This window comes from Zootoca vivipara, chromosome 15, assembly GCF_963506605.1.
Source record: "Zootoca vivipara chromosome 15, rZooViv1.1, whole genome shotgun sequence".
In the NCBI taxonomy this organism is placed as follows: Eukaryota; Metazoa; Chordata; class Lepidosauria; order Squamata; family Lacertidae; genus Zootoca; species Zootoca vivipara.
Window position 1 is genome coordinate 11,875,345 of NC_083290.1, and position 22,959 is coordinate 11,898,303.

General features: G+C 46.6%; 1 protein-coding gene across 3 annotated transcripts in view; it reads right to left on the reverse strand.

Moving 5' to 3' along the window:
• Positions 1 to 20,575, reverse strand: part of GTF2IRD1 (GTF2I repeat domain containing 1) — a 101,893-nt gene extending 81,318 nt beyond the window's left edge. The window contains exon 1 of one of the 3 annotated variants that reach the window (XM_060268566.1): positions 20,395 to 20,573. The gene's annotated coding sequence lies outside the window, so the exon portion shown is untranslated. Of the gene's footprint in view, positions 1 to 20,394 lie in introns of all 3 variants that reach the window. The other 2 variants (XM_060268568.1, XM_060268569.1) reach the window with 2 other exon arrangements.
• Between the last annotated feature and the right edge of the window lie 2,384 nt (positions 20,576 to 22,959).

The following is a 22,959-nucleotide window of genomic DNA, read 5'->3' on the forward strand; positions in this document are numbered from 1 at the left end:
TCTTAGGTCAGCCACTACAGGCGGTAACAAAAAATGACGCTCCACAATTTCCCCCCAAGAGGTATCAGGGCAAATGGGATCACCCAGATCTAAAGGCCTCTCCACGTAAATCAAGACTCTGGAGCCTCGCTTGTGACAGTAACCATCAGACGCCACCCTTAATTATATCTTGCCATGGCCCGAAGGATGAAGGGCAAAACACATTTGCCAGTACCTAGACTTCTCCTCCTGTGATCAAAGTGCTTGCGATCGGAAGCAGCGTAAACCCGAAAAAGCGACTCTCGTTTTCTCTCGAAAACAGCTTCTCCTTTTTCTATCAGCGACACACGGAGACAGAAGATGAGTTGCAAGAGGTTAGGGGATCTGAGAAAGTCACACAGGAAATCAGAAGCGGTATTTGCTGCCAAGCCATTTCCCGGCTGAAGATGACTGCAAGGGAGAAATCTCCAGGAACGGTACCAAAAGGAAGATGGAGATGAGAAAGCTTTGCATGCTGCTATTTTTTGAACCGAAGAGCAAATACTGGAAGAACAGCCTTATTTATTCCTTTTCCCGTCTGTACTACCTGCACCTTTCAGGAGAGGAACCACACAAACGAATGCAAACACCTCCAACTGACATTTTTGTGTCGGAAGCTCTCTTCTGTTGAGCCAGCCTAACTCAGTATTATCTGCATAGAGTAACTGGGAGTGATTTCCCAAGGTTTCAAGCAAGGGGTGCAATTCAGACGTGGAGGTTACTGTGTTAGTTTTCCCCGGTTGAAGCGCTGGCTCCCCTGTCCATTTTCTAATGTCCCTTTCGCACTGCGTTACCTGTTTGTTGTGTTAAAGCACTATGACTTTTTTAATCGATACAGCGCCGTGTCATGCTAAATTTCACACGCACCCTGGGCGTGGAGTGGCATGACAACAAGCGCCAATGGACATGTTGCCTCCTTTAATACTTCTGCTCCTCCATGATTTACCCATGGAAATGTTGGTAAAGAACATTATTTCCCCAAATTTTGCTAGACAGCATGCTCCATGAAGACCACAGGGAAATTACAGTGCAAAAAAAAAAAAACCTCTTGTGGTTTTCCAGGGTGTTGCAAGCAGTGTTTGAAACTCAGATATATAAGCTAATTGCCAAATGGAGCCATAAACCTAGGTTACGGTTGCCACAATGGAATGTTATAACCAGCGTAAAAACAAAACTATGCCGTGATAACTCCCTGAATAACTACCTTATAGGTAAGGTGGAAAAACTCAACTAATAATTCCTCAAAGACAAATAATAGATTTAAATATTCCAAAAGAAACTTGGTATAAAAAAAGAAATAAATATCCCTAAATAACCTCTAAATAAAATAAACCTTGACGAGGTGCCGGCTAAGTGACTCGCTTCGCTGGAAAATATCTCTTTCCTCAGAAGGAAAATGTTAAAGGGCTGAGAAATATCATTGCTCTTTGAAAAGTTTAAATACAGGGCTGCAAAAGCTCTCCATTGTCTCTATTGTTCAGACTGCACCTTCTTTTTGCAATTGATTTCGTTAATAATAATAATAATAATTCATTATTCATTTCTATACAGCTTTATAGTCTAAAGAAAAACATCTCCAAGCACCTTACAACACATTGAAACAAATAAAACAGTCCAGGATAAAACAAATGAAAGCTTCAAGAGAAATCCTTCTCTAAGTGACTTTTCCCCTTTTTATTCCTGCCTGAGAACCTGAGGTGCTGCTGCCAGTCAGTGTAGGCAATGCTGAAAGAGATGGACCATTGATCTGATTGGCTGTAAAGCTGTTGCCTCTATTCCTCTTCCACAGACAGTGGGAGGGAGACTTGGAAGTTCCCACCAACCCTTAGCATCTGAACAGCAGACCAAGTAAAGAAACAGATCACTTGATCACGATCTTTCCAACGATGGTGAGAAGGATAGCGTTTCTCTTTAAAGGACACCAACTATTTTTCAGGGAGCATTCATACATATTTTATGCAATTCAGTGTCCTCAGCTGCCCTGGGCAACATACATGGATATCCAATTCCTTCCTCTGCAATTTCATTTCTATCGGCTGCCTGCCTGGGCACGTAACACTAAGCCATGGTTTGCTTTAACAATGCTTGGCTGAACAAACCAGGATCATTCTAGCAGACGGGCCAAGTAACCATGGCTTGTTCCACCGAAAGCTGGCTCCATTTTCAGTCCGCTCTTGCCTTGCCCCTCTGTAGCAGGGTGAGCCTCTGGGGCAGGGCTCTGAAACAAACCAGGGTTGTGGGTTGGATGCAATGGGAGAGCAAGATAATGAAAGCCAAGATTCGTAGTCCAAACAAACCACAGTTAGCTGGCCTGGGTGGTTTTGGGTGTACAAACCATAGTTAAGCCAAACCACGGTGTAGTGTTATGCGTGAACCTGACCAGAAACTCTAGGGAGGTAGTTGAGAAGGCATATTTGACATGCCACAACAGAGGGGCTATCGCTGGCAAACAGGGACAACAGGGGCATAATTACAGATTATTACAGTGACATATCATCAACTGATAGCCATCCCCGCAATGGCAGTCGCTGTTTTAAGAAGGTCAGCGGTTCGAATCCCCGTGACGGGGTGAGCTCCCGTTGCTCGGTCCCAGCTCCTGCCAACCTAGCAGTTCGAAAGCACGTCAAAATGCAAGTAGATGAATAGGAACCGCTTCAGCGGGAAGGTAAACGGCGTTTCCTTGTGCTGCTCTGGTTTGCCAGAAGCGGCTTTGTCATGCTGGCCACATGACCTGGAAGCTATACGCCGGCTCCCTCGGCCAATAATGCGAGATGAGCGCGCAACCCCAGAGTCGGTCACGACTGGACCTAATGGTCAGGGGTCCCTTTACCTTTTACCTTTATTCTTTTTCTGTCTTAGGCTGAACTTCTAAAGCAGAGGGACAGGACTGGGGGGGGGAGAGACCATATTTGGCTTTGGGCAAATTGCTTGTTTTGATTCCCCCTAGCAGCATCTTTCTTTATTCATTTTCAAAATGGCTCCTTTTGTCTCTAATTTAGCGGTTTGAGAATTGTGCTCCTGGAAGGGAGGGAAAGGAAAACTCCTTTGCTTTGATGTTTGTAATTGCTTTGATGTTTGTAATTCATTAACGATATTGGTGCTTCTCGAAACATCACTGTCTTGTTCCCCGCGGGAATGGCACCTGCATAAATGCAACCCTCTCAGCAGAGATGCTTACGGACCACTTCGCGATGAAAGCTGACTCGGGCAATACACGAGGGATTCAAGGGGTCTTACCAGGAAAATATTAGAACACATTTCAATCTGGACAAGTTTGCAACCAGTTTTCTGCTGCGTAAAGGGGAATGCACTCTGCGAAGTAAAGGAACTCGCTAGTGCAAGTTAGGAAGGATATTAATAAGCAACATATCCTCTCCTGTCACCCTCAACATTCCCACACTATCGGCCACTTGCGACCAAGTGAAAATGCCTGGGTGCCAGGATGGTGCCTCAAATCTCCACTATCTGGAGCTGCATGACTGGGGATCATTGGATCTGGACAGTTTTCACACACTGTAGAATTCTATCCGTTCTATTTTATCTGCACCATCAGCATGAATTTCTGATTCATTCAAAATGCTTTTTCTTTGCAGCCAGCAGTCAGCAACGTTAGAGCTAATTGTTCTAACTCGTCTTCACGTACCCCACTCCACTACCCTTCTCACAGTTGTGAAGAACATATTTACGTTATGAATGTTCCGTCTCACCATTAAGAAAAAGAGGTCGGAATAGGCCAATACATATGCAGACTGGCCCTGGATCAAGTGACTTTCCTTCTTTAAGTTCTCAAAGTTCTTGACTTAGCTGAAGGTTGTCATCTGAACTAACCAGATGCTTAGCTGGTAATCAATCACAGTCAGTGTATCATTTGAAGAAGAAAAAAGACTTTGGAGCCGTCTTGCCCCCAAATGGCAACTAGACATTCCGTTTGGGTGACTTGGTTCAAAAAGCCGTTTGGTGCGTACCGTATTTTTCGCTCCATAAGACATACTTTTTTCCTCCTTAAAAGTAAGGGAAAATGTCTGTGCGTCTTATGGAGCGAATGTGTGGTCCCTGGAGCCGAATTGCCCAGGGGCGAAAAGCAGATCGTGCTTTTTTTTAAAAAAAAAAAAGAAAGAGCTAAAGGCTAACAAAAGGGAAAGAGGAAGCCGCTCAGCAGTTGATTGCAAGAGATCAGGGAGGGAGATAAGGGACCAAGCTCCCTTCCGGCCTGCCCCCTTGCCCTGGCCTCCATTGTTGAATGTTCTGCAGAGGGAGGCTGTTTGTTTCCCCAGCAACATGTGACTGGTTGATTGGATTATCTGGCTGCTTAGATCAGTGTTTCCCAACCAGTGTGCCTCCAGATGTTTTGGGACTACAACTCCCATCATCCCTAGCTAGCAAGACCAGTGGTCAGGAATGATGGGAGTTGTAGTCCCAAAACATTTGGAGGCACACTGGTTGGGAAACACTGGCTTAGGTTATCAGAAGCTGCAGAACTGTGAGTTGAACAGGATTTTTTCCCTTTGCAAAATAAACTCAACAACTTTGAGCTGATCCTTTAAAAAACGGCGCTTTCCCCCTTTCCTCCTCTGAAAACTAAGTGTGTCTTATGGTCAGGTGCGTCTTATGGTTAGGTGCGTCTTTTGGAGCGACAAATACGAGGGCTTATATTATCTGAGTTTCTGACACTGAATCATAGTTCTCTTCCCCAATATGCAGCAGCTAAAAGCAATATCACAAATGTTTAGCTGTGATCCCTGCATTGCAGGGGGTTGGACTAGAGGGTTCTTGGGGTCCCTTTCCAGCTCTGTGGTTCTACGATTCTATGAAAGAAGCAGGAAAACAACCAATGGTGATTATCAACAATGTTAACAACACAAAGAGCAAGAAAGGCGAGTCTGCTGTAAGAAGAATGTTGGTGGATCATGAGATCCTAGCAACTGATTGACAGGTGCATTCTCTATGAAGAGTGACCCTTGCGTGCCAGAAGGAAATGCAGAGAGAATAAGAGGTTTGGTCAGCCGCTCCACACCTAACATGGTTAAAAGCTACAATAAAGCCTGAACAAAAATAACATCTAGTCACACATGTACTTGCATGATAATGTGTTCACACACAAGCAGATCTGTCGGCAAACACGCCTATATATTTGTTTTATCTGAATACAAGGGGTCAATAGGTCCTAGCTAACAGGACCAGTGGTCAGGGATGATGGGAGTTGTAGTCCCAAAACATCTGGAGGGCCAAGGTGGGAGTGCCTGCTTTAAAGCTTCAGTAAATGAGCAGTAGGGAAATAAGCAGGTTATGCAAGTGAATTATATAGTGAAAATTCTGAATTTCCTGTTTGTTTTTTTAGCCATTTACTGTTTGTGGCAAAAATCAATAAATGGGGGATGAGTTATAACAACACACTACAATTAAACAAAAACCAGTCATGTTGCTCATGGTTAACTCACTTCAAAAGCTCCTGAAATTAACCAAGTTTCTGCCCTCCTGATGATTAAACATATCTCTTCTCTAAACTAAAAAAAAAAAATCCAAAATATTTGAATGGTCAGTTGATCTTTTCTACTTTTGACCAGTCAAATACCCAGTCCTGAATGAAATGAAACACTCTGGTCCAGATATTAATGGAGAGACCTCGGTGGCACAGGGCACAGAGGTATCTCACCTAAAAACCTGGAGCCAGCACTGGAGCCCAGAACTAGTATGGTGTGATGGTTGATGTGTCGGACTGGGGGTGGATCTAAACACAGCGGGGGAAACGCTATAAAAAAGCCAGCAATTAGATTGTTTTAACAAAAAGAAAAAAAATCCCTATGGGAAATTGCGTTGTAAAATTTCCTGCTCTCTGGCGCCATCTGGTGTTGCAGGTTCATAGCGCATTCAAATCTCTGTTTCTCTATTAATGTAGCTGAGTCCTGGGAGCTGGCAAACCAGGGTTCAAATCCCCATTCAGCCACAAAGCTCGCTGGGTTACCTTGGCCCAGTCATGCGCTCGCTCTGTCTCTCTCTCATCCTGGCCTACATTACAGGGTTGTTGTGAGGACCAAATGAGAACCACGTGTGGCACCTTGAGCTCCTTGAAGAAAAGGCGAGATACAAATGTGGTAATAATAAAGGAAAGGGGGGCGGAGGAAACACATTTCCTCTGCCCACCTCGCCGTTGACTGTAGCTTCCCCTGCGCTTCTCCTTTTAAATCAATACGACCTGACACTAATTCTAATGGTTTTAATAAATGCTTAATGCCTTGCTCAAAGGCCTCCCGCCTCTCGCTCCCCACCGCAAGATTTGTATTAATAGCGTTGGGGCCTGATTTCACCAGGCTTTTTAAAAACTGCTTGGCATACCGGTAGGTGCTTGTCCTTAAAAACAAGAAACACTTTCTGTGGCGGCCTCTCGTAATAAAACTGGTCAGAGAAGCTGTGGCAAGAGGCCAGCAAGGATGGAGAGAGGAGAGGAGGCGAGGGGGGGACGACGACTCACACGAGGTAAAATGAGGCAGAGGGAAAAGATAGATCACTTGAGACTGCTATGAATGACGTCTAAGATCTGGAAGCGGGGGGGGGGGGGGGTTGACCAAACATCTGCCCCCAACCATCTTCAAAACAAACCTTCATCTCCCTTCCACAGCCAGGGCGGACGAGACACAGGAAATCTGGGGTTGGATCTCCTGGATTTATTTTAATTCAGAGAATCGTGGCGTTGCAAGGACCACAAGGGTCATCCAATCCAACCCCCTGCAAAGCAGGAATCTTTTGCCCAATGTGGAGCTCGAACCCATGACGCTGAGATGAAGAATCTCCTACCCTCCAACATTCCTCAGGTGCAAATACAGTAGGGACATTTCTTACTCCCCACCCAACTGACCCTCCTTGACCCCCCCATTTTTTTTGCACAAAGCATTCAAAAATAAAGACTCCTTGCGCTCCGCTTCCCCCTTTCCCCCCGCCCAGCTGCCCAAGAGAGAAGGCCGGCAGCCGCTGCCATAGAGGCACCATGGGATGTGCTCCTTCTAAGCCGCCTCTGCTGCCGCCATCGCTCAGGACAAACGCCGGCTCATCCACCTCTCGGAACTGGGGGTCCCTTCCATCGCTACAATTCTCCGATTTAACAATCAATTCCTTTCCCCAGGTGGCTCTGGGAATTGTAGCTCTGTGAGCGAAACAGGGACCCTTAACAACTCTCAGCACCCTTTAACAAACTGAGATGCTTTGGGAGCAAACTCCCAGGATGCTTTGGGAGCAGTGTCAGAAACACAGATACTGTAGATATAATCTAATCGCCAACTGGCACCTTAAGCCTAGGTTACGGGTTCCCACAACAGAATGTCTAGTTGCCTTTTATTTCCTTGCAATGGAGTTATTTACAGTCATACCTCAGTTTAAGTACGCCTCGGTTTGAGTACTTTCAGTTTAAGTACTCCGCGGACCCGTCTGGAACGGATTAATCCACTTTCCATTACTTTCAATGGGAAAGTTCGCTTCAGGTTAAGTACAGACTTCCGGGAACCAATTGTGTTTGTAAACCGAGGTACCACTGTATTAGAATTATCATTAAGAATTTCATTTCTATACGGCTTTATATTTTAAAGAACAAATCTCACATCAAATAGAACAATAACAGGGCCAACACTAGCCTCGTGGAAAATATTTCAGGTCCTTCTTGGAGAGACATTTTGCTTCCCCTAGTAACCAAGCTGGCATCCAGAGATCTTCATGGGGTCGCAGTTGGACCCACGCCAGCTGCAAAACACGCCTGGCGCCTGGATAATTTCTACCACTTTGGCGAAGGTTTTGGCCAACTATCGGTTTACCTAGCACAGGCATGTCCAAAGTCCGTTTCGGGGTCCTAACCTGGCCCGCTGGTCAACTTAATCTGGCCCCCGTGGCAGTATACACCCTGGGGTAAAATCCGTTTAAAAACTCAGCAACTTCAATCCTGAAAACTTTGGTCGGCCCTCACGCATGTTCACTTCATCAAATCTGGCCCTCTGGGCATGCCTGACCTAGCTCAATACGGTGTACCTGTCCATACACAGTTCCCAGGATGCTTTGGGAGAAGCCGTGGCCGTTAAAGTGGTGTAATAGTACTTGAAATCCTCTCTCAGCCTAACCAACCTTGCGAATCTGATTGGGAGGATCAAATGAGCTCAGTACGTGCCCAGCCTTGAGGTCCTTGCAGAAGAGACAGGCCAGCAAAGGCAAGGAATAAAATAAATAATCATAATATTCTACATCTGCCGTCGGAAGGCACAAGGAAAGAGAGGGAAAAGGCTAGCCCTTAACAAAAGAAACTCAGCTGCAGTATCTAGATTAAAATCGCACAGAAAACGTTCCATGTGACCCAGATATGGTGGCAGGCGTCTACTTTTTCGGCCCCGGAAAATAAGTGGAATTCAAAACGCTGTGCCTTATCAGGAAAGCCTTGTGCCAGCCAAAGAGGTTTCAGAATACACCTCGGACTTGGATCGGTATCACCCGCTGTCACTCTAGGCGCTAGATAGCAAAAAACGGAGGTCATCGTCAGCCGCCTTCCCGCGCTAAAGCGCCAGGTAACTGGGCGCAGGCCAAACAAGGAGAGAGCGAAATGAGATCAGACGTGGAAAAGCAGTTTCAGGGAGAATTTGTGTTCTCTCTCCCCCCAGTTTCAACCTCACTGCGAGAGCTGGCACACCACACAGACTGGATATAGGGAATGTTTGCAGTGATTCTCCACTGGATTAAAAAGGGGGCGGTATGGAGAGAGGGAGAGAAACAGCTTGAAGTGGAAGTGGTGAGAGGAATCTCACAAAGGAGGTTATATTTGCAAATGCAACATAATGCTCCTCCCACATAGGATGTCAATAAGATGTCAATAAGATCAACCAAAGGCCTGGTTAAAAATGAATGTTTTTGCCTGTTGCCTAAAGATGTATAATGAAGGCGCCAGGCAAACTTCCCTGGGGAGAGCATTCCACAGATGGGGAGCCACTGCAGAAAAGGCCCTGTTCTCGTGTTGTCACCCTCTGGACCTCTTGAGGAAGAGGCACATGAAAAAGGGCCTCAGAAGATGATCTCAGGGTCTGGGTTGGTTCATATGGAAAGAAGCAGTCGTTGATGTATTGCGGTTCTGAGCCGTTTAAACTTTAAGGCTTTATAGGTCAAAACCAGCACTTTGAATTGGACCCGGAAACTAACTGGTAGCCAGTGCAGCTGGACTAGGATCGGTGTAATATGCTCAAACCGTCTTGCTCCGGTGAGCGACCTGGCCGCTGAATTCTGCTGGCAAAGATAGCTCAGTAGAACCTCCATTTTCGGTGCAGTATACCTTTGAACCCCGTAGAGAGCCTGTGTGGTGTAGTGTTTAGAGTGTCAGGCTACAGGCCTAGGAGACCAGGGTTCAAATTCCCCACTCTGCCAGGAAGCTCAATGAGTAACCTTGGGCTACTCACTGCCTCTCTCAGCCTAATCTACCTGGAGCTTTTCTTGGATGCAGCAGAGCACACTGTCTGCACCAAGGAGGAGACAGGGGATCTCCCTGAGGAGGAGGTCAGTTCCCCAACACAGCAGCCAGATGTATGGAGGAACGTGACTCATAGAAGTAGAAGGCCCAGGGATCGCTCTGAGTGCTTAGAATTACACAACCGTTTTGAAGTGCTCATGGAAGACGAGGAACAGACTCCACCTGAGGATCTCTCCCTCATCACAGTTGATGAGGAATATGAAGACGAGCAACCAAGTCAGTCCTCTGGAAATATGCAGGTAACCTTGGAAGGGACAGCACATAGAAGAATCCCAACCAAGCCTATGAAGAGGCGTGTAGTGGTGATTGGGGATTCCCTACTGAGGGGTACAGAAGCAGTGATCTGTGGGCCTGACAAGATGTCTCGAGAGGTGTGCTGTCTACCTGGGGCCAAGATCAAAGATGTAACAGAACGGCTGCAAGGAATCATAAAACCCACCGACAAATACCCCTTCCTTTTGGTGCATGTGGGAACCAATGACACTGCAAGCCATAGCTTACAGAAGATCAAAAATGATTATGAGGCTCTGGGCAGGAAGTTGAAGCAATTAGATGCACAAATTGTCATCTCTTCTGTCCTCCCAGTTGAACGACATGGCCCAGGGAGAGAGGGAAAAATAGGGGAAGTGAACAACTGGCTTCGCAAATGGTGCAAACAGGAACGGTTTGGATTCCTAGATCACGGTCTGCAGTTTCTTGAAGATGGACTTCTGGCAAGTGATGGACTGCACCTCACAAAAGTTGGGAGGAATGTTTTTGCCACAAAACTCAAAAACCTCATCAGGAGGGCTTTAAACTGACTTATGTGGGGGAGGGAGACAGTGGTCCTGAAGGTAGGAGTCTATCAAATGCTGAAGATGATCATCCAAATGTCAAGGACCAAATGGAGCAAGCAGCATGCAGACCTAGTGGTGGGACGAAAATATCCTTAAATAAGAGACATGGGGGAATGATCAACGGTCTTCAATGTCTGTATACTAATGCACAGAGCATGGGAAATAAACAAGATGAACTTGAGCTCTTGGTACAGCAAACTAAATATGACATAATAGGCATCACTGAAACCTGGTGGGATGAGTCTCATGACTGGAATGTAGTAATAGAGGGATACAATCTATTTAAGAGAAATAGACCAAACAGGAAAGGAGGAGGAGTAGCTTTATATGTTAGGGATATGTATACCTGTGAAGAGATCCAGGATTTAAAACTTCAAAGCCAAATTGAGAGTATCTGGGTCAAAATTAAGGGAGAGAAAAACAACAGTGACCTCATTGTGGGAGTTTACTATAGATCCCCAAGCCAAACTGAGGACACAGATGATGCCTTCCTGGAACAGATGGCCAAGCATTCCAAAGGAAGTGAGATAGTAGTAATGGGGGATTTCAACTATCCTGATATTTGTTGGATGTCAAACTCAGCCAAGAGCATAAGGTCGAACAGATTCCTCACTGGCCTTGCAGACAACTTCATTGTCCAGAAAGTGGGAGAAGCAACAAGAGGATCAGCCATTTTAGATCTGGTCCTAACCAATAGTGATGACTTGGTTAGTGGGGTAGAAGTGGCAGGATCATTAGGTGGGAGTGACCATGCTCTTCTGGAGTTTATTATCCAGCGGAAAGGAGCAACCAAGCATACTAAGGTCCAAATTCTAGACTTTAAGAAAGCCGACTTCAGAAAACTTAGGGAAACGCTGGGTGAAATCCCATGGACAGTAATACTAAAAGGGAAGGGAGTTCATGATGGTTGGGAGTTTGTTAAAAGGGAGATATTAAAAGCACAACTTCAGGCAATACCAATGAGACAGAAACATGGAAGGTGCCTAAAGAAGCCAGGCTGGCTATCTAAAGAACTTTTGACTGAGTTAAGATTTAAAAGGGATATGTACAAAAAATGGAAAAGGGGGGAAATCTCCAGAGAGGAATTCAAACATATAGCCAGCACGTGTAGAGACAAAGTCAGAAAAGCTAAAGCACAGAATGAACTCAGGCTCGCCAGAGAGGTTAAAAGCAACAAAAAGGGCTTTTATGGGTATGTCCGTAGCAAAAGGAAAAACAAGGAAACAGTGGGGTCACTCAGAGGAGAAGATGGTGAAATGCAAACAGGGGACAGAGAAAGGGCAGAACTCCTCAATGCCTTCTTTGCCTCAGTCTTCTCCAAGAAAGAAAACAACGCCCGACCTGAAGAATATGGAGCAGATGATTCAGCAGGGGAAACACAGCCCAGAATAAGTAAGGAGGTAGTACAAGAATACTTGGCTAGTTTAGATGTATTCAAGTCTCCAGGGCCAGATGAACTACATCCAAGAGTATTAAAAGAACTGGCAGAGGTGATTTCAGAACCACTGGCAATAATCTTTGAAAATTCCTGGAGAACAGGCGAAGTTCCAGCAGACTGGAGGAGGGCAAATGTTGTCCCTATTTTCAAAAAGGGGAAAAGAGAGGACCCAAACAATTACCGCCCAGTCAGCCTGACATCAATACCAGGAAAGATTCTAGAGCAGATCATTAAGCAAACAGTCTGTGAGCACCTAGAAAGAAACTCTGTGATCACTAAAAGTCAGCATGGGTTCCTGAAAAATAAGTCATGTCAGACTAATCTGATCTCATTTTTTGACAGAATTACAAGCCTGGTAGATGAAGGGAACGCTGTGGATGTAGCCTATCTTGATTTCAGCAAGGCCTTTGACAAGGTGCCCCATGATATTCTTGTAAAGAAGCTGGTAAAATGTGGGCTAGACAATGCTACCATTCAGTGGATTTGTAGCTGGATTACTGACCGAACCCAAAGGGTGCTCATCAATGGCTCCTCCTCATCCTGGAGAGTAGTGACTAGTGGGGTGCCACAGGGTTCTGTCTTGGGCCCAGTCTTGTTCAACATCTTTATCAATGACTTGGATGATGGGCTTGAGGGAATCCTGAGCAAGTTTGCAGATGACACCAAGTTGGGAGGGGTGGCTAACACCCCAGAGGACAGGATCACACTTCAGAATGACCTTAACAGATTAGACAACTGGGCCAAAGCAAACAAGATGAATGTTAACAAGGAGAAATGTAAAGTACTACACTTGGGCAAAAAAAATGAAAGGCACAGATACAGGATGGGAGACACCTGGCTTGAGAGCAGTACATGTGAAAAGGATCTAGGAGTTTTGGTTGACCACAAACTTGACATGAGTCAGCAGTGTGATGCAGCAGCTAAAAAAGCCAATGCAATTCTGGGCTGCATCAATAGGAGTATAGCATCTAGATCAAGGGAAGTAATAGTACCACTGTATTCTGCTCTGGTCAGACCTCACCTGGAGTATTGTGTCCAGTTCTGGGCACCACAGTTCAAGAAGGATACTGATAAGCTGGAACGTGTCCAGAAGAGGGCAACCAAAATGGTCAAAGGCCTGGAAACGATGCCTTATGAGGAACGGCTTAGGGAGCTGGGTATGTTTAGCCTGGAGAAGAGAAGGTTAAGGGGTGATATGATAACCATGTTCAAATATATAAAAGGATGTCATATAAAGGAGGGAGAAAGGTTGTTTTCTGCTGCTCCAGAGAAGCGGACACGGAGCAACGGATTCAAACTACAAGAAAGGAAATTCCACCTAAACATTAGGAAGAACTTCCTGACAGTAAGAGCTGTTCGGCAGTGGAATTTGCTGCCAAGGAGTGTGGTGGAGTCTCCTTCTTTGGAGGTCTTTAAGCAGAGGCTTGACAGCCATCTGTCAGGAATGCTTTGATGGTGTTTCCTGCTTGGCAGGGGGTTGGACTGGATGGCCCTTGTGGTCTCTTCCAACTCTATGATTCTATGATTCTATGATTCTACCTCACAGGGATGTTGTGGGAATTAAATGCTGATGAGGAGGAGAACCACATAGATCACCTTTACCTCCTTGGAGGAAAGAATAGTGGGATGTAACTAGAGTATGTATGTATGTATGTATGTATGTATGTATGTATGTATGTATGTATAAATAGGGACATTTAGTGGTTTTAACATCTACAAAAAGGGGGGGGGAGGAACACATCCCCTGCAAACACTCCCTTGAAACAACCTTCTTTAATATATTATAACAGGGCAGTGGGTTTGTTTTAACCCACAGCTTCAGAGAGAGAACAAAACTATCCAGGCTAGGAATTGGAAGAATGAAGACCTACCTACAGTGGACGAATGGCAGTCGAAGATGACCGAATTTATGGAACTGGCGGAACTGACCGGGAGACTCCGTGACCAGAGGGAAGAGTCGGTGGAAGAAGATTGGAAGAAATTCAAAGTTCATTTGAAAAATAATCGCAATCTTGGAAATGTTTAGGATTTGGAAGTACATAGGGGTTGTAGAAAAGGATTTCTTGAAATATTTTTTTTCTATTCTTTTTTTAATATATTAAGATTTCGATATAAGTGTTAATTACGGTAAAAAGTGAACGGGTTATGAATTGTGAAATAAAAGAAATAATAGGTTGTGTAATATAAAAACAAGATTTGAACCATGATTTAGAAATTACTAAAGAGGATATATAATGAAACGCAGTTGGGAGGGACATGAGGAAGTCAACAGTGTTAGGGAGTTAGATATATAAACAGGATTGTTTTTCTTTATTATTGTATTTTACTGTTTCTACTTTTGTATGTTATTCTTTTTGTATGCTTGTATTTTGTGTAAGCCATATGGTTTGTTTGCCATATGGCCTGGCTTTATTTCTTTTTGTTTTTCTGTTATAAAATTTAATAAATATATTTTTTTTAAAAAAGAGAGAACAAAACTATCCAAGTTAAATTGTCAATACTGTAGAACTCAAAATCTGGCATTGTGACCCAATCTCACCAATCTATTTCCTTTCTTTCTTTTTTAAGTGTGAAGACAACCAAATCTGGCTATAGACTCATACGGCTGGAAGGGGGCCAAGGGCTATCTATGAAGAAATCCCAGCCAGAAAATGCTTGACAGGTAGCCCATACCACCTCAGTTTAAAAACCTCCAAGTCCACCACCTTCCGAGGGCGCCCATTCTGCAGTCAAACAGCTCTTAGGGTCAGAAAGCTCTTCCTAATGTTTAGCTGGAATCTCCTTTCTCGTCATCTGAATCCATTGGTTTGGGCCATGCCCTCCAGGGCAGGAGGAAACAAGCTTTTCCCATCTTCCATGAGATAGCCCTTGAGATATTTGAAGGTGGCTAGCCTATCTCCTCTCCGTCTCCTCTTTTCCAGGTTAAACATCCCCAACTCCTTCAACCATTCCTCATCAGGCTTGGCTTCCAGACCCTTGGTCATCTTGGTCGCCCTCCTCTGCATGCATTCCAGCTTGTCAACATCCTTCTTAAATTGTGGTGCCCAGAACTGGACACAGTATTCCAGGTGTGGTCTGTCCAACACAGAATAGAGCGGTACTGTGACTTCCCTTGATCTGGACACCAGACTTCCGTTGATGCAGCCTGGAATAGCAGGAGCTTTTTTTGCTGCTGCATCACAGTTGATGACTGTGTTCTCCACCTTACCTTTAAATAGCAAGAGATATAGATAACCCAGCACAGCCCTCTCTCCCCTTGTTTGAGGGCTGAAGAAGCTTTTATTCCAAACTGAGTCTTGCTTCTGTGGGGTTGGTTTTTGGTTTGTTTTTCGTAAAACCTTCTTTTTTTCTTGAGAGCTGGTTTTTAATACAGCTGAATGCTTTTAATTTTTATGAGACCGTTTAGATTACATTTTGCAGCAGCAGTTACACCGTTTTCGTTGAAAGCAGCATGGGGAAATTTGGAATTAAAAAAAAAACTCAGCGACTTAACAAAACGAAGCAAGCAAACGAAATATTGGCTTGCGGTTGGAGGGAAGGCTTCAGACAGCGGACTGAGGAGGCTGTCCATAAATCAAGTCAGGTTCATCTTAAACAGAAACCTCCATCCATCTCCCAAGCAGACAGAATACAACCCTATTGAACAAAACATAACCCTTAAAACAGACACTTTCCGATTCTGTCTGAGTAATTCTTGCTCTGAAAGCAGCAGAGTGCAATGCGTAGAACTGTTGCCGACTTTGCCCACTGGGTGCTCTCTGGAGTTCTCAAACTACAACTCCCATCAGTGCCAGTCAGAACAACTCCTGGTTGACAACAGCATGGCAGTGTGTCCTACATTACAGAAGACAGTCCTCTATTTGACTGTCTGGGTCCAGTTTAAAACATAAGAAACCGTCAGAGGCGAGGTGACGGGGACACCCCAAACTTTCCCAGCAGGATTGCCTGTTCCAGTCTGGGGTTGCATTCAGACATGGCGGATATTACGCTAGTTTTCCTGGTTATAATGCTTTCTGTCCCATTTCCAGTGTTAGCAGCTCATATATATATAAGCCAGGGGTGGCCAACTTCCAAGAGACTGCGATCTACTCACAGAATTAAAAACTGAAAGTGATCTACCCCCGTTTTTTAGGGGTTCAGGTCAAAGTTGTTGAGCTTTTCTAGGGAGGGGGGAAAGCCATGTTTTTAGGAGGTTCAGGAGGCATAGGTTGCTTGGCTTTGGGAGGGGGACACAACATCTGAACATTATTTTGGGGTCAAAGAGAAACAGCAACACACCAAAAGATCATTGGGGGGAAAACAGCCTCAGTTTGTAAACTCCATTTTCCGTTCTCCAACCATGGAGGGTGGGGTGGGGTGAGGGGCAGGGCTGGAAGGGGGCTAGCGATCGACCACGATCGACCAAAACCTCAGAGGGATCGACCAGTAGATCACGATCGACCTGTTGGACATCCCTGATATAAGCCAATCACCAAATGGCACTTCAAACCTGGGTTACAGTCACTGCAACGTATGTCTAGGTACTGTTTATGCAATGGTATTATTATTATTATTATTATTATTATTATTATTATTATTATTATTATTTCATTTCTATACCGTTTTATATTTTAGGGGAGGGATCTCAACATAGTTTAAAGATAAAGGTAAAGGGACCCCTGACCATTAGGTCCAGTCGCGGACGACTCTGGGGTTGCAGCGCTCATCTCGCTTTACTGGCTGAGGGAGCCGGCGTACAGCTTCCAGGTCATGTGGCCAGCATGACAAAGCCACTTCTGGCGAACCAGAGCAGCACACGGAAACACTGTTTCCCTTCCCGCTGGAGTGGTACCTATTTATCTACTTGCACTTTGACGTGCTTTCAAACTGCTAGGTTGGCAGGAGCTGGGACCGAGCAACAGGAGCTCACCCCGTCGCGGGGATTCGAACTGCCGACCTTCTGATCAGCAAGCCCAGGAGTCTCAGTGGTTTAGATCACAGCGCCACCCGCGTCCCTCAACATAGTTTACAACACGTTAAAACACCCAATGAAACAATCCAGAACAGAACAAATTCAAGTTTCCGGGAAAATATTTCAGATCCTTCCCTCCAAGTGACATTTTGCTTTCCCCATATATATTTATTGACCTACTTATATATTGACCTACATATATATTTATTGACCTATAGAGCTGCCCCATAGCAGGAGGTCTCTAGGGTGGTATAGCGGTTAGAGTGTCAAGCTAGGAATCTGGGAGATCAGGGTTCAAATCCCCACTCAGACATAAACTCAATGGGTAGCCATGGGCCAATGGCTGTCTCTCGGTCTAACCTACCTCACAGGGCTGTTGCGAGAATAAAATGGGGAGGGAAGAACCATGTATGCGATCTTGAGCTCCTCAAATATAAATGCAATAATAAAACATTCACGCAATTGGCTGTTATTAACTGTGGTTTATGTAAAACATTTAAATTCATGAAGTGCTTCCCAACCAAGACTTTTTTTTGTCCCCGATGCTCAAATTATGGGCAAAGGGCTTTTACACACAAAATCTGCAAATATCCCTTCCAACAGCACTCAGTCCTAAATGCTATTTGTCCACCTAATCTAGCATTGTCTGCTGGGCCATTTGAAAGTCAAGAGTATTAATGAATATTTTGCCATCACCTCCAACCAAGTTCTGTCCCTTTTTTTAACTGGGATCGAACCTAAGACCTTCTGCGTGTTCGACTGCACAAAAAACCTCGAAGCAGTTTACAATAAGAATAAATAAAACAATTAAAAGGCGATGGGTTGAAAACAGTTAAAAAGCAATCTGGAACATTCAAAAAAATTAAAACCAGCACTAAACTAAAAAGCAGATTAAAACACACACCAACTTTATACATATCTGGACAAGCTTGTCTAAACAAAAAAAATTTTTAGCAGGCACCAAAAAGGTGTTTTGCTGATATCAATAGGCAGAGAGTTCCAAAGTATAGCTTTCTTACAAATGCGGCTTGGGTATGACATGGCACCTTAGAGAAGGGATTGACCACATTTTACAAGTGCGAGCTGAACTCACCCAAAGCCACACAGTGAACTATGACGGGGGGGGGGGGGGCGGGAGTAGCCTTCTGGGTCAAGCATGACTCCTTATGCACAGGAAAAAACACTCCATCTCTCATGAAAGACACGCATGAATATATACCCATCTGCACAGAATTGTCACGCACCCATCACCCTGCTGAGCATCCCCACCACCGAGCACAGAACCTGCGCAGCTGAAAAGCCCCGTTCAATTTTCCCATTAACAGGTAAACCAGAACTGGAAAATGTGCCGGCATGTGCAACATACCGAGGGGGAATTTAATCCGACAGGAACTCTTGCGGCACGTTGCCCTTCCTGACCGAATTCCTCACTGTGTCAATTTTTTTTTAAAGGAATAAATCTTTGCCAGGGTGCAACTTGCCAGGCAGACCTGGAGTTTAACCTCTCCCCTGCACCCCCCCCTCCCCGCACCTCTCTTCCGCAACAGCCTTGCTTGCAATTTCCCTTCAGAAAGGGCAAAGCGCACGGTCGCATTTTTCTGTGTCTGGTTAGCGGTTTTCTATTTTAAAAAAAAGAAAAAAAAGACCTAGGGAGTGCCTCGCCGGTTAAACCACCCGTTTCTATTTTTAAGCCTGTGCTGGGTTATCCACACAAACGCACACACACTTTCCTCCTGCTTGTGGATAAAATCTGTTTTGGGGTTGTTGTTTTTAAAGAAGACTTGCCTCCTTGCAAAGTGCCGCAAAGCTGATCGATGCGACCCTTGAGGCAGGCCTGGCTGCTCCTGCTGATACTCTGGTGATGCCAGTACAAGCTCCCCCCTCCTTTTTCTCCTTTATATTAAAAAAAGCATCTATCATATGCACAGGGGTGGGGGAATAAATAGGCACCCACCCCACCAAAGATATGGCTTTTGGGGGGAGTAGAGGGGGCTGAAGTCAGACCAGCTCTCCAGGTATACCAAGGTATATTCCCAACCTGACCTGGAGATGCCAGAGATACAGACAGATGCTCTTCCACCAAGCTGCAGATCACCCTCCTCCTAAAGCGCTGGTCCTCCTTTTTTTAAAAAAAAAATGTACAAATACTGTACAACACCAAGTACAAACAGAGAACACTTTTTCCTTTTGCTGGGGGTGGCAACAGGGTGTCCAGGGTTCACCCAAAGCTCAGCTCAACTTCCCCTTTTTTATTTTACACCAGAGCTAAACTGCCAAGCATCCGAAGGACGAAGCCTCTGAGCATATGCAGAGCGCCTTTTGCTCACCCACGAATCAAATAACAAGCAGGCCGCACACACAGGGAAGGAAGGGATTTCCACTTTTTGAAGGCTGGGAGGGATCCAGGTGGGTGCTTTTATTATGAAATTTAAGCAATAATCAGATCTCTCCGATAAGGAGGGAAATGTTACAAGGGATTGGTTAGAGTTGGGGGGGGAGAGAGAATTGCCCTTTAAAAAACCAACAACTTGGGGTAGAACTTGGAGCAGAAATTGGAAATGAGATGAGGATTGCCATAAATAGCTGTTCAAAATCTAAGAATGTGCCGGCAGTGTCAAAATGGTTAAATCGCATTCAGGTCTCCCCTTCCTCATTGACAGCTCTCAGCCTAACAGAAAATAGGAAGGCCAGGGCAAAAAGGGAAAGGACTGGATGTGTTTGCAGTCTGAAAAAGAGAGCTCCCAATTTTCAAGTTTGGGGAAGAGGGGAGAGGGATGAATGGCTGTTGCAAGTCCAGGTAGGTGGGGGGGGGGGTTAGTGGAAGAGAACCAGAAACTGTATGAAAAGCTGCAAAGTGTTGTGGATGGGAGAAAGAAAGAAAGAGAGAGAGAGAGAGAGAGAGAGAGAGAGAGAGAGAGAGAGAAAGAAAGGGTGAAAGGTCTTAGTCAATCATCAACTCACTTTTCCATAGCTTGGCATCCCCACACTGACCTCATTCCCAAACCGCAGAGGAGGAGGAGGGTGCCAGAGGAAGGCTCAAGCCCCCCCCCTCCCCACACACAAACCGTCTCACCATCACCCCCACAGCAACATTCCCTGCAACTCAGCTTGAAATTAACCTTTCCCCCCAACCCAACCCCACCGGGACAAGAGGAAAAAAGCACGGGCACAACCTGCTCTCCACCCCAAGACGCAAAGCACCCCGTAAGCTCCCCCAAAAACACACACCACAAATACGACTGCGGTGTCTTACACCTGAGACACATCAGGGATGACTGGCCATATAGCCCTCCCCAACCCAACCCCCCAGCCACCCCTTTTTCTCCAACTCCTCCCTGGCAGACCAGCCCCCTCCCCTCCCCACCGCACCACGTCTTTTAATTCCGAATAATCCCACCTCCCCACCCCCACCCCAGGAACATCCGCAAGGCAGGCGCGCAAGCTGCAAAACTGCGCGCCCGCGAAACACGCGCGCGCGCAAAAATCAAGGCGCAAAAGAGAGATGAGATTGGGGGTGGGGGGGATGCTCGCGATGTAAACGGGGGGGGAGGGGAGAGGGAGAGGTGGGATGTGGATCTGGACCAGGGTCTGGGGCAAAGAGGAAGTAGAAGGGGTGAGTGGGGGGCTGTAGGTTGGGGGGGGGGGTTGGAAAAGTTACTCTTACCGCAGGGATCAGCCTCTCCCAGCTGCCGGCTCCTCCCGCCTGGATTGCAGGGTGGAATTAATCTGTATGGAGGAGGAGGAGGAGGAGGAGGAGGAAGGAGAGAGAGGAGGAAAGAGGAGGAGGGTGGGGGGACTGGAAGGGGGGGTAATTGGCACCCTGGGCGCCCCGGGGGTGGGGGTGGGTGCTACGGGGAGGGGGGGTGCCGGGCCGGGCAGGGGGGGCCCATGCAGCCAGCCCCTTCCTCCTGGGGGCTGCAGCGCAGGCGAGCGAGGGGGAGGGCGCCTCTTTGTTCTGTAATCCCAGTAAGATTGCCACCCATTCGCCCTGGCTCTAATCCCAGCCCCGCTCAAGAGCCGCATCCATTGGCTGCCATTTACATACAGGATTAAGAGGCAGGGAAAGGGAAAGCAGGCAGAGAGAGAGAGAGAGAGAGAGAGAGAGAGAGAGAGAGAGAGAGAGAGAGAGTGAGTTTTGCAGCAGCAGCAGCAGCAGCAAATCGTAAACTGCAGGCGTGCAAGAGCTTTTTCTCTCTCTCCGTGTGTGTGTGCCTTTCTCCCCGAGATAAATAAAGGCTTCCTTTTTTTCTCAAATGCATTTTCTAGGATGCGAAGAAAACCCCGCAGCAGAACTTAGAGGAAAAGGCAAGAGCCCAAGGCCCCATCAAGTTGGATGGCTTTAAAAAGGCGGATTGGGACCAGTTCGTGGAGGAGGAGGAGGAGGGCTGCAGAGGGGACGATGCATGCTCTGCCCCCACGAGTCGGAGGCAGCAAGGCTTCTGAATGGCAGTTGTTGTTGGAACCCCCAGGAGGGGAGAGTTGCTTTTGTGCACGGATCCTGCTGGAGGGTTTCCCTCACCTAGGTGCTGAGCCAGGGCGCTGGGCAGGCTGGGGCGTTGGCCTGATCCGGCAATGCTCTTCTGTCTTTTTTTTTTATATATATAAAGGATTTTCAGGTCAGCTCAGCAGAGGAATCCCCCAAATCAGCCCAAGAGAGAATAGGAAGGAAAATGCTCCGGCTGTTTCTCAAGGAGGAAAGTCTCATCCACCCAAGTGCAGAGGTTGGGTGGCCACCTCCCATGTATGATCCAGTTGAGATTCCTGCATTGCAGGGGGTTGGACTAGATGACCCCTGGGGGTGCCTTCCAATCCTACCAGTCTGTGTTCCTTGCAAGAGACACATGCAATGAACGAACGAAGCAGCCTTCAGGTGCCCTCCAGACGTTTTGGACTACAATTCCCAATCAGTCCTGGCTGGGGCTCATGGGAGTTATAGTCCAGAACTCCATGGGGGAAGGTTGTAAAATAAGCAATGCCCCCTGCCTCCCAATCTATTTGGGATTGTGTCCTTATCAGGAGAGTTTCAAAGTTCCCGTAAAAGTTTTGATGGATTTCAGCATGCGACCTTCAGGTCAAATCCATGCCGTACATTGAAAATGCATGGTTTCCCTCTAAAACAATCCTGGGAGCTGTAGTTTGCTAAGAGTGCTAGGAATTGCTGCTGCCCGTCAGTGCGGACTAGCCTGCCCCAGCAGCCTTGAATCACAGCTGCCTTTGGCTCCCAGCATCAAAGAGCTGAACAAGTTGAGAAGCACAGGTCCCATGGGGCTGATCCCTGAGGAACTCCTACATCCATTGGGGAAACTCTCCATTCATTTATAATCTTTGCATCCTGTTCATTAACCAGCAACTGACCTCTCCTCATGCCCCATGATGTCTAAGCTTACTCAGAGTCTTTGGTGAGGGACTTTGTCAAAAGTGCATCCTATCTGAGTTGCATTAAATCATTGGCAATTTGCTGTTTTGTTTTTATAATGCCTGCCAAGTTGAGATGTTTCAGCCTATCCCACCCCTTTCCTTGGTGGGCAAATCCCCCTAACAGAGGGGGCACCATGCCGTGCCCCACTGGGGTTGCCCTTTGCCTGCCACCGTCTGTACCCACTCACTGTGGGCCTGGGCTGTTTCCGCCACCCCCTGGGGAGCACAGCGCACCAAGTGAGAAGCGGGTGAGCTCTGGCTGGGTGGCCATTCAGCCAGGAGGCCGGCCTCAGTGCCGTCTGGAGACCAAGGGGCTTCAGAAATGCGCTCTCGTGGAAGGCAGACAGAGCCCTCTGGAGGCTTTGCAATTGCCAGCCTCTGCCAGGGACCTGCTAGGCCAGCTCCGGGGCTCAGAGGCCCCTGGCAACAGGAAAGCAGGGGGGAAGGGAAGGGCGGAGAGCTGGGGAAGGGGCCCACCACCCCACCGTGATGTGTCTGGCCAGGGTCAGCAGCTTCCCCCTGGTGGGCTGCTCTGCCACTTTTTCTGGGGCGGTGCGGAGATCCCCATGGAAGCCAGTGCCTGCATGGGGGGGCTCCTGGTTGTGAACCTTCAGAATTTTCTCCCGGGGCCACAGCTCCCCTGCCTCCCACGCTATGCCACTGTGCTGGGTTAGAAGTACAGTGGTACCTCGGTTTATGAACACAATTGGTTCCGGAAGTCTGTTCATAAACTGAAGCGTTCATAAACTGAAGCGAACTTTCCCATTAAAAGTAATGGAAAGTGAATTAATCCGTTCCAGATGGGTCCGCG